General features: G+C 47.5%; 1 protein-coding gene across 4 annotated transcripts in view; it reads right to left on the bottom strand.

The window, feature by feature from the left end:
• Gfod2 (glucose-fructose oxidoreductase domain containing 2) overlaps positions 1 to 10731 on the bottom strand; it is a 42524-nt gene that overhangs the window by 2439 nt on the left and 29354 nt on the right. The window lies entirely within an intron of this gene.

Below are 10731 nucleotides of genomic sequence, written 5' to 3'. Positions count from 1 at the left end.
GAGGGGGGAGGGTGTGACCTATGTCAAGACTTTAAGGCAGGGAATTGCTGGCATCCTGGGTGCATGTCATGGTTTGAATATGCTTGGCCCAGGGAGTGGCACTATTAGGAGATGTGGCCTTGTTGGAGTAGGTGTGTCACTGTGGGCATGGGCTTAAGACCCTCATCCTAGCCTGGAAGTCAGTCTTCCACTAGTAGTCTTCAGATGAAGATGTAGAACTCTCAGCTCTGCCTGCACCACGCCTGCCTGGATGCTGCCATGCTCCCACCTTAATGATAATGGACGGAAGCTCTGAACCTGTAAGCCAGCTCCAATTAAAGGTTGTCCTTTATAAGACTTGTCTTGGTCATGGTGTCTGCTCACAGCAGTAAAACCCTAACTAAGACACCAAGACACAGAGCCAGAGAATCTATGTGCAATCCAAATGGGGATCTGGAGATTCCTTTCCTCAAATCTTCCCCATCTAAATTTCCTGGGTCAAAAATCACTGGAGGCACCTCATACATGCCACTTTTCAAAAGATTCTGTGTCTCTGTGGTGTATACACGCTTGTATGTGGGTGTGGGTGTGTGGAACTGGTCACATAATGAATACCCACGGAGATACATCTGGCCTGGAACTCACTCTGTAGACCAGGCTGGCCTTGAACTCCCAGAGATCCTCCTGCCTCTGCCTCCTGTATGCGGAGATTATAGGTATGTACAGCACACCAGGCCACTTTATTTTTCAAGACACTGTCTCTCGCTGGGTTTGGTTACACTGCCTGGCCAGCAGGCCCCCTATCTCTGCGTCCCTAGCTCCAGGATTTCTGACATGCGCTGCTCTGCCCCACTTGATGTGGGTGCTGGGAATGCTGGGAATCTTGGCTCAGGCTCTCATGGCAAGTCCTTTACTGGGTCATTCCCCTACCCTCACAAACATATCCAACTTTCAATATATCCTGTGGACCTCATCTTCAAGCTGCACCCAGGATATAAGCCATCCTGACCACCACTTCCCTCATTCAGGTGGTCAAGGTTTTGTTTTCCCAGACTATACCAATGGTAAGATAAGACAAAGCCGGGCGGGCATGGCGCACGCCTTTGATCCCAGCACTTGGGAGGCAGAGGCAGGCGGATTTCTGAGTTCGAGATCAGCCTGCTCTACAGAGTGAGTTCCAGGACAGCCAGGGCTATACAGAGAAACCCTGTCTCGAAAAACCAAAATAAATAAATAAATAAATATAAATAAAAATAAAAAAAGATAAGACAAGAGGATCAGGAGTTCAAGGCCAGACTCAGCTATCCCAAAAGTCATATAATTGGTCTCTGTTTCTGCTCTGGCACTCTTCCGTTTTCTTGCAAGACAACGGTCAGGGTAGTTCTGTTTGAACTCGTAACAGTTTGCATCCTGACATTTTCTAAAAGGCACGAGTCAAAGGTTTTAGTCCCTGACACTCAGTGCTACTGAGAAAGGAAACCTTCTGACAGAAGCAAGGCGGCTGGAGGCTGTGCCTTTGAAGGGCTACTGAGTTCCTGACCAGTTAGTTCCCTCTTCTCTGTGCTTCACACACAGGAAACACACAGTTTTGCTCCCAAGCTGGGTGGGCTGGCTCATGTCTGCATAGCAACTGGAGGTTGTAACAGGAGGGTCGTGAGCTTGAGGCCAGGCACGACTTCACAGTGAGAGCCTGTTTCTAACAGACACACAGAGCAGTGTTGTCTCGCTACCTCACAAGGGTCCAGAGAAGACATAGCTACCACCATGGCTAAATGGCTAAAACCTCAAGCAAAGCAAACCTTTCCCCTTGAACTCACAGACAGCCCCCTGCCTGCTGCCTTTCCAAGTGTTGGGATTATGGTCTGACACTACTCCCCTCAAGGCCTTCCTCTCTCCTTTATATATCTCATTTGTCTGGTGATGGGAATCTAACACAAAAACTTAGTATGGTTTTCAGATTAACTTCTCCCCCCAAAAAGTTTTCCAATGGATTTATACCTCAATCAGAATAAAAGTTAAAGTCCTGACACCAGGCATGGCAACACATGCCTGTAATTCCAGCAGTTGGGAGTCAGAGACAGGGGGACTATGAGCTGGAGGCCAGCCTTGACTACACCAAAAGGCCTTGTTTTCAAAAGTATTAGGGCTGGCAAGATGGCTCAGTGGGGGCTTGGGGGAAAGGTTGCTATACAAGCCTGATGACTTACGTACAATTGCCAGATTCTACGGTAGGAAGAACTGACTCCAGGAAGTCTGCTGAGTCACCTACCGTGTGCTCTGTGACATACACACATACACACTCATGCACTCACCAACACCCTATATACATATATACAACAATAATAAAATTTAAAAATACAAACAGGCCTGGCCTATTAATTCAATTCCAGCCTGGAAATTCAGAGAGATCCAGTCTGAGAATAAAACGCAAAAGAGGATTATCTGCAATTCGGCCCAGCTCTTGCCCGGCCTGCTCTACAGTCAATCCCCAGGCACTGGGAAAAAATTGCAAACGATTAGTGGTCCTACTGATAGGACCTTGACTTCTGACCAGAGAGCCTTCTAAATTTTTCCTTTAGCTCCTCCTCCTACCATGCTTCCTCCTCTGCTCACCCTGTACTGGCTGCTCACTGGACATGGTGCAGCTGCGTTCAAGAGCCTTGTGGTCAGAGAGAGGCAATGATTATTAGCACCAAAGAGTGGACAGGCGGAACCAGACACCATCACAGCCAGGGAAGTTCTGAGAGGGACAACATACAAGTTCCTGATTCTGATGGAAGCGCATCCTGAACGGTGTGTGTGCTGCTGGGCACACAGGAGCCACCCAGACAAACCCCCTGGTTCCACAGGTGCTGTGGGCTTTGAGGCACGACCTCCAAACCTCGATGTCCATGTCCTGGGCCCTTACTGTACCCCGCCCCCACCCCAGTGTGCAGATCTGTAAGAGCGGTGCTGTTCACTACTTTGGCTATGCATGCTTTCTGAGTGCCTTCGGGTGAGACAAAGACTGGGTGCAGATGAGTTCTGGTGGTTCGCTACTGGGTACAGCTTGTCCTGCTGGATGGATTCTGTCCACAGAATCTGTGCTGCCCACAGACTCAGCATGGTCAGCTTTCCCCACAAACACTGGTTACCAGTGACTATGAAGAAAGAAAGGAAAGGAAAGGAAAGGAAAAAGGAAAGGAAAGGAAAGGAAAGGAAAGGAAAGGAAAGGAAAGGAAAGGAAAGGGGAAAGGAAAGGAAAGAGGAAAGGAAAGGAAAGGGGAAAGGAAAGAGGAAAGGAAAGAGGAGAGGAAAGGAAAGGAAAGGAAAGGAAAGAGGAAAGGAAAGAGGAAAGGAAAGAGGAAAGGAAAGGAAAGGAAAGAGGAAAGGAAAGAGGAAAGGAAAGGAAAGGAAAGGAAAGGAAAGGAAAGGGGAAAGGAAAGAGGAAAGGAAAGGAAAGGAAAGGAAAGAGGAAAGAGGAAAGGAAAGAGGAAAGGAAAGAGGAAAGGAAAGGAAAGGAAAGAGGAAAAGAAAGAGGAAAGGAAAGGAAAGGAAAAAGGAAAGGAAAGGAAAGGAAAGGAAAGGAAAAAGGAAAGGAAAGGAAAGGAAAAAGGAAAAAGGAAAGGAAAGGAAAAAGGAAAGGAAAGGAAAGGAAAGGAAAAAGGAAAGGAAAGGAAAGGAAAGGAAAAAGGAAAGGAAAGGAAAGGAAAAAGGAAAGGAAAGGAAAAAGGAAAGGAAAGGAAAAAGGAAAGGAAAAAGGAAAGGAAAGGAAAGGAAAGAAGGAAGGAAGGAAGGAAGGAACCAGGCGGTGGTGGCGCACACCTGTAATCCCAGCACTTGGGAGGCAGAGGCAGGCGGATTTCTGAGTTCGAGGCCAGCCTGGTCTACAAAGTAAGGAGTTCCAGGACAGCCAGGGCTACACAGAGAAACCCTGTGTTGGGGGTGGGGGGTGGGGGGGAAGGAAGGAAAGAAGGAAAGAAGGAAAAAAGGAAAGAAAGAAAGAAAAAAAGAAAGAAAGAAAGAGAGAGAAAGAGAGAAAGAAAGAAAAAGAAAAAGAAGAAACTATACAAATGACCGGTTTTCCATGATGGACGACCTCCAGTTGGCCAAATAACCAGGAATGCCAACTCTTAGTGGTAAACTTGAGCACCAGGGCCAGAAATTTGTCATCAAAATTTTCCTCACTTGACACTGTATGAGTGGCAGCCCCTGTCGAAGTGTATGAGTTTTGTGTGGATTTGGCTTCTTGCCTTTTTTTTTTTTAAACTGTAAAATGAGTGAACCTGCCGGGTGGTGGTGGCGCACGCCTGTAATCCCAGCACTCTGGGAGGCAGAGGCAGGCAGATTTCTGAGTTCGAGGCCAGCCTGGTCTACAGAGTGAGTTCCAGGACAGCCAGGGCTATACAGAGAAACCCTGTCTCGAAAAAACCAAATCCAAAAAACCAAAATGAGTGAACCCACCTTCCAGGGAAGATGACTGAATGAACAGGTAGCACAGGTAAGGGGCCTGGCTCGGCCCAACCGTCCTCACTTTTACCCCCACCACAGGAGAGGATGAACCAATGCACTACAGCAGAAGGGCCTCCTCTAACTCAGACTTCAGAGTCACCAATGCTACTGTTAGCACTGTCTAAGCTCCACCCCACAGTTACCTGGCAACAGCCGGTAGGCTCCACCCCAGTTGCCTAGCAATGCCAGGTGTGCCTGACTCACTATAAAGGGGCTGCTTGCCCCCTCCTCTCTCTTGCTCTTGTCTTCCTGCTCTAATCCGCCCTCTCCTCCCTTCCCCCCTCTCTCCTCTGCTCTAACTCCCCTCCCCATGCCCTGAATAAACTCTATTCTATACTATACTGTTGTCATCATGTGGCTGGTCCCTCAGGGGAAAGGGATGCCTCAGCCTGGGCCTGCACACCCTTCCCCCATAACTGACTACATCCCCATAGAATACATTCCCCCCTTTATCTTTTTATAAACACACTGGGTACAGTTTCCAGTAAATACTTCCTGTGTTTACTATTTTGAAATGCTTTTTTTCTTCTTTGGGGGGTCACACAGGCTTGAGATAAGGTCTTACCCTGTAGCCCAGGCTATCTTCAAGCTTACCTCCCAACCACCCTGACCCCTGAGCAGTCCACAGAACATCTATCATCAACACATAATGGAGCCTCTGGACTCTTCTCCAGACAACAGAAGCTTCGCAACAGGTGCTGGCAGAGTAACTCGCTAGCTCCACTGTCACATGTCAGGGCAGGGAACGGCATGCCCTGGGCAGGGGCCAGGCCTTTTGCTCTGGGGGCCCTGCAGGAGGGAAAGGAGCCCCCAGCTGCTCTTACTCCTGCTTTGGAGTCTCTCCAACCTTCTCCCACATCTGCAATTTCTAGGGGCAATCGCCATTTGGCTGTTAAACACATGTGGCTGACCAGTGAAGTATAATTAGGTTCTCAGACACACAACCCACTGCAGGTCGCATTAGGACCACCCAGGAGCTTCTGGTTATATGACACCCTGCTCAGCTTGTGACGATCACGATCACTAAAGGGTGGGGAAGTGAAGTGATTTTAGAAGAGAGTGGGGTCAAAACCCCATTTTCAGCGTGCCCAATAGAAGCGCTTTTGAACATAGAACACAGGAGTCTTTTTGTTTGTTGGGTTGTTTTTTGTATTTGGTTTTTTAAGACAGGATTTCTCTGTATAGCCCTGGCTGTCCTGGAACTTACTCTGTAGACCACGCTGGCCTCGAACTCAGAAATCTGCCTGCCTCTGCCTCCCAGAGTGCTGGGATTACAGGCATGCACCACCACTGCCCAGCAGAACCCAGGAGTCTTATTAAGCAGGAAAGCAGAAGTGTTAAGATGTAATCAGGCTCCTGGAGGCCAACCATGCAAACACACTTCAACTCTCTGTTAGACTCGCATTGGCTTGAAATACATGCGTATATGAGGTTATTTAGCTCTCCTTCCAGGAAGCCAAAAGAGGCCTTACCGATTGAAAGCAGCTTGCTTTCATTCTCCTTGTTTCCTGTCCGCAGGAGAGAGCCCCTGAGAACTTTCTACATGTTGCCGTGCTGGGGTTGAACCCAGGGCCTCCAGGATGCTCAGCCCATACTCTGAACTTTACCCCCAGCCCCCAAGGGTGATTCTTATCTCAGGGTTTCTGAAGGGCAAACATGTTTCAAGCTGCCAGCCTCTATCTAGCTAACCTTAACAAGGCCCACAGGAGCGAGCCCAGTCCTCCTCAGAACTCCTTTGTTCCTTAGTAACACACCATAGGAAGTGGGGGTCATAGGGTGAGCGGGGTCCCAAGAAGGGCATCACTTTCATGTATTATGTTTAATAAAATCCAGGGAGATATATTAACAACATTTTTTCATTCATTATTATTGTATGTGTTTGCCCATGTATGTGAATGCGTGTATGTGTGTGTATACATAGTGTATGAGGTACATGTGCGTTGGTGTACGTGTAGAGGCCAGAGGCCAGCTTTGTAGAGCTGGTTCTCTCTTCTCACCTTTATGTGGGTTCTGGAGAGCGAATTCATGCCAAGCTTGCACCGCAAGAGCCTTTACCCACTGAGCTGTCTCAGTGGCGCCCACTTTCCTCTTTTAATTAGAAAGGTTTTACGGCGCTGGAGCAATGGGTGGCTCAGTGGTTAAGAACAGCTGCTTCCCTTCAGAGGACCTGGGTTCAATTCCCAGCACCTACATGGTGTTCACAAACATCTGCGAGGCCAGTTCCAGGGGATTCAGCTCCCTCTTCTGGCCTCCTCAGGTTCCAGGCATGCCTGTGGTGTTCATACATAATGCTCAGGAAATAAAAGTCAGGTTTGTTTTGTTTTTCTGAGACAAGATCTCTCGACAAAGCCCTGGCTGTAGAACTCACTATGTAGACCAGGCTAGCTTTAAACTCACAGAGATCCGCCTGCCTCTGCCTCCTGAGCACTGGCATTAAAAGCATGCGCCACCGCGCGTGGCTCGACTAGAGAAACCTGAGTTTGATAACCAGCAGAGCAGGCGCTCACTCTTGCCTCCGGTCTATCTTCACTCTTTCCCCGTCACACCTCCATATTAGCTCTGTCCACCGGCAAAGTGGACCACATGGGTAGAAGCTGTAAATGTCTTATTTACCCAGTATGTCAGGTCCTGGGCCAAGTATTGGGAAAACACGGTATCAGTCACGGGCTTAACTTGAAGACTTACACTTCAGGGGTTCAAATGATAAAATGTAGACTGCACAGCAGGAATCTGGCCTGACCTGAGTTCAGGGAGGCTTTCTAAGGAACTGAAGTTCTTGAGATTAAATTATCTGGGTCAGTCTGCTTGGGGAGCAATCTTTTGTTATCATAATAGCCCATGAGAAAAGAATCAGTAAACTTAATGTGTGTGTATAAAATATATATATATAGACATGCATATTTAATTTTAATTAATTTTATAAGCTTTATTATTTAACAACAAAAACCTTGTAAATAAAACAAACACCAAAATTAACCAGAGCCAAAGTCTATGTCTACAGCTCAGTGAATTTCTATATAATTAATATAGCCATTCTGAACTTCACACTTGATTTTACAATTTCACTATGGAATATATTTTTATGCACTTATCCATCACCTAATATGAAAACTCCTTGGCAGAATTAGAACTAGGAGAACAATTATCTTCTTATATCTTTCATAACTCAGACTGGGGAGCTGGCTCACTGGGTGTCTGCTGGACATGCTTGAGGATTTGAGTTTGGAAAGCATGCAAACACCTGGTGCAGTGGCATGTACACGTAACCGCAATGCTTAGGGCTGGGGGAACAGACAGACAGAGCCCAGGGCTTCACTGGCTGGCCAGTCTAACTGGTTAGCGGAAATGGTCAACTCTAGGTAGGTCTAGAGAGCTGATCCAGTGGTTAAGAATGCCTACTATTCTTGCAGAAGACCCAGGTTCAAGTCCCAGCACCTACCTTGGGCAGCTCCTTGGGCACCTGCCTGCACTCACATGTACCCCCTACACAAAATTAGAAATAAAATAGCCAACATCAACCTCTCGCCTTTATATATATCATGAAGGGTACATACATTCCCACACACAGTATGCACAATGCACACCACAAACATAAGATCAAAAAACGACTCCAACAAGAAGGAAAAGCAATTCTGCCTACATCCCAAGACCTAAGTTATAAAGTTACCATATCTTAAATTCCTGGGCCTCAGCTCCATTTCCGTCTTTTGTTTGGGGCACTGGGGAGTGAGCTCAAAGCCTCATGTGCACTAGCTCTATCTTCCCCTAAGCTGTACCTCTATGTTCCGATGGGCCTCAGATTCAAAGGAAACCTTTGAAGAGTCAGTTTATTCCCTCCACTGTGCAGGTTCAAGGGATCAAACTCAGCAACTCAGCCTTGGCAGCAAGCTTTACCCACCAAACCATCTCACTGGCCTGCTTTCTTTTCTAAACACAATTTTTTTTTTATTTGGTTTTTTTGAGACAGGGTTTCTCTGTGTAGCCCTGGCTGTCCTGGAACTCACTTTGTAGACCAGGCTGGCCTCGAACTCAGAAATCCCCCTGCCTCTGCCTCCCAGAGTGCTGGGATTACAGGCGTGCGCCACCACCGCCCGGCTAACACAATTTTTCACATATCCTAGGCTGTCCTTACTGAGTCATAACTGAGCCAAAAATGATCCCTGCCCTACTGCGTAAGTGCTAGGACGTAGGTATTTACTGTTGAGGTTTTGTCTTTTATTGTCTATTTTAATGCTAAGTGTGGGGGGGCCCAAGTCTGCTTGTAGCCCCTGTGACCCTGCCCCAAGTTATTTCTGATTGGTGAATAAAGATGCCAACAGTCAATAGCTGGGCAGAAGAGACATAGGTGGGGTTTAAGTTTCCTGGGCTTGGGGGCGGGAGGAAGAGAATGACAGAAGGAAGGAGAAACTAGCTGATTAGCTGATCAGCTGGTTAGCTGAACCATAAAATCCTGGCCCTGAGGGCTGGCCAATAGGAGTTAAGGGCAGCCCAGAGGAAACATATTAAGTGGTAAGTAATGATTCGGGGGTATTGATAGGAAAGTAGATTCTACCAGCATGGAGGCTAGGTATCTGCCCAACTCTTGTGCTGATTAAGGTTTATTATAAATATAAAGGCTGTGTGTGTGTGTGTGTTTTATCCAGGAACTCAATAAGCCAAAGGTGGGATAGAAACCCTGGGCCGGGATTTAAAATTCCTATAACATATCCCACCACCTGAGTGGATTAAGTCTTATGTGGTTCCTGAGACTGAATCCTGTTTTCATACACGCAGGCAAACACTTTACCAACTGAATTCCATCCCCAGCCCCTCCGTTTCTTTAACTGATAACAAAGACATTTGGGTCTGTGACCCCCTCATCCACAGTTTGCATCAGAACCAGCCAGGAAGTTTGCCCAGAAAGTGTGGCACCTTCCCCGGGTGGCAGGAGATCTGAGGAGCTTAAAACATTACACTTCCATCCCAGTGACATTGCTTCTTTGGTGGTGCTGTGCAGGGACCTTTGCAGTGCAGGGTGGGGCATGGGGTATGGCATGTGGGGTGGGGTGTAGGACGCCAGACTAGTTAGGTGAGAGCACACAATGGGTGCTGGACTGGACACTGCTCGGGGCGCCAGCAGGCCTCACCGCTCTTACTTCCTGTCTGCTCAGGTAGGAGCTATAGCTCCACTAACTGACATGTGAAGAAAGAAGGATGAGAGAGAGCATGGGCCTGTGTCACACACACACACACACACACACACACGCACACACACACACGTCCTCATACCCGCATGTCTGTGTCAGTGCTGTGTCACTCTGTGTCTTTTATAGGCTGACCATATTATATTACAACCCACGAAACATGCTCAGGTAGATGGAAGCTTCAGGTAATTGTGAAAAGTTCTCATGTGCTCCAGGTCTAGGAGCTGAGCTAAAATTAGACTATTCCAACTGCTACTAACTAAGTGACTGTCTTGCCTTCCTCCAATTCTAAAAAAACTGCAGTTAAAAAGCTTAGACCCTTAATTAAAGACAACAGCAACACAAAGGAAAAGAGCGAGAGAGACAGATCCAATAACAGAAGAAAGGAAGAGAAGAGAAGAGAAGCCAGGAACGGTGACACAGATAATCCAGCACTCAGAAGGGTGAGGCAGGATTGTGAGTTGAGGGACAGCCTGAGCTACATAGTAAACTCTTATCTCAAGATATATGTGATGAAAAGAAAAACCTGGGGCTGGAGAGATGGCTTAGTAGTTAAGAGCACTGACTGTTCTTCTGAAAGTCCTGAGTTCAAATCCCAGCACCTACATGGTGGCTCACAGCCATCCGTAATAAGATCTGACGCCCTCTTCTGGAGTGTCTGAAGACAGCTACAGTGTACTTACATATAATAAATAAATAAATAAATCTTCAAAATCAACAGAAATTAAAGAAGAAGGAGGAGGAGGAGAACCTGCCTTATTGTTCAGAGGCAAGAGGAACTCACTAGGAGCCTGAAGAACAGCTTACTTGGCCACACCCTGCCCGTCAGGTCCCCGGGGCCCACAGTTTCCCAGGAGAGTAGACACGTGAACAGGCTGTCCAGTGGTTTGTGTCAGGAAAGCCAAGACTGACAGAGAGCCTTCCTGCTGTCTGGCAATAGATTGCATTTGCCAGGAAGGGTGGTGCTCGTTACGGCCAAGGGCTGACAAAGCATGGGAAACAGAAGCCTTCCAGACAACCTCATCTCCTTCCTGTGGGGCTCTGTGCTACAGCAGGACAGAACAAACATACCCGTCAC

The sequence above is a fragment of the Apodemus sylvaticus genome, chromosome 21 (genome assembly GCF_947179515.1).
Source record: "Apodemus sylvaticus chromosome 21, mApoSyl1.1, whole genome shotgun sequence".
Classification (NCBI taxonomy): Eukaryota; Metazoa; Chordata; class Mammalia; order Rodentia; family Muridae; genus Apodemus; species Apodemus sylvaticus.
This window is presented reverse-complemented; position numbering and strand designations above follow the sequence as displayed.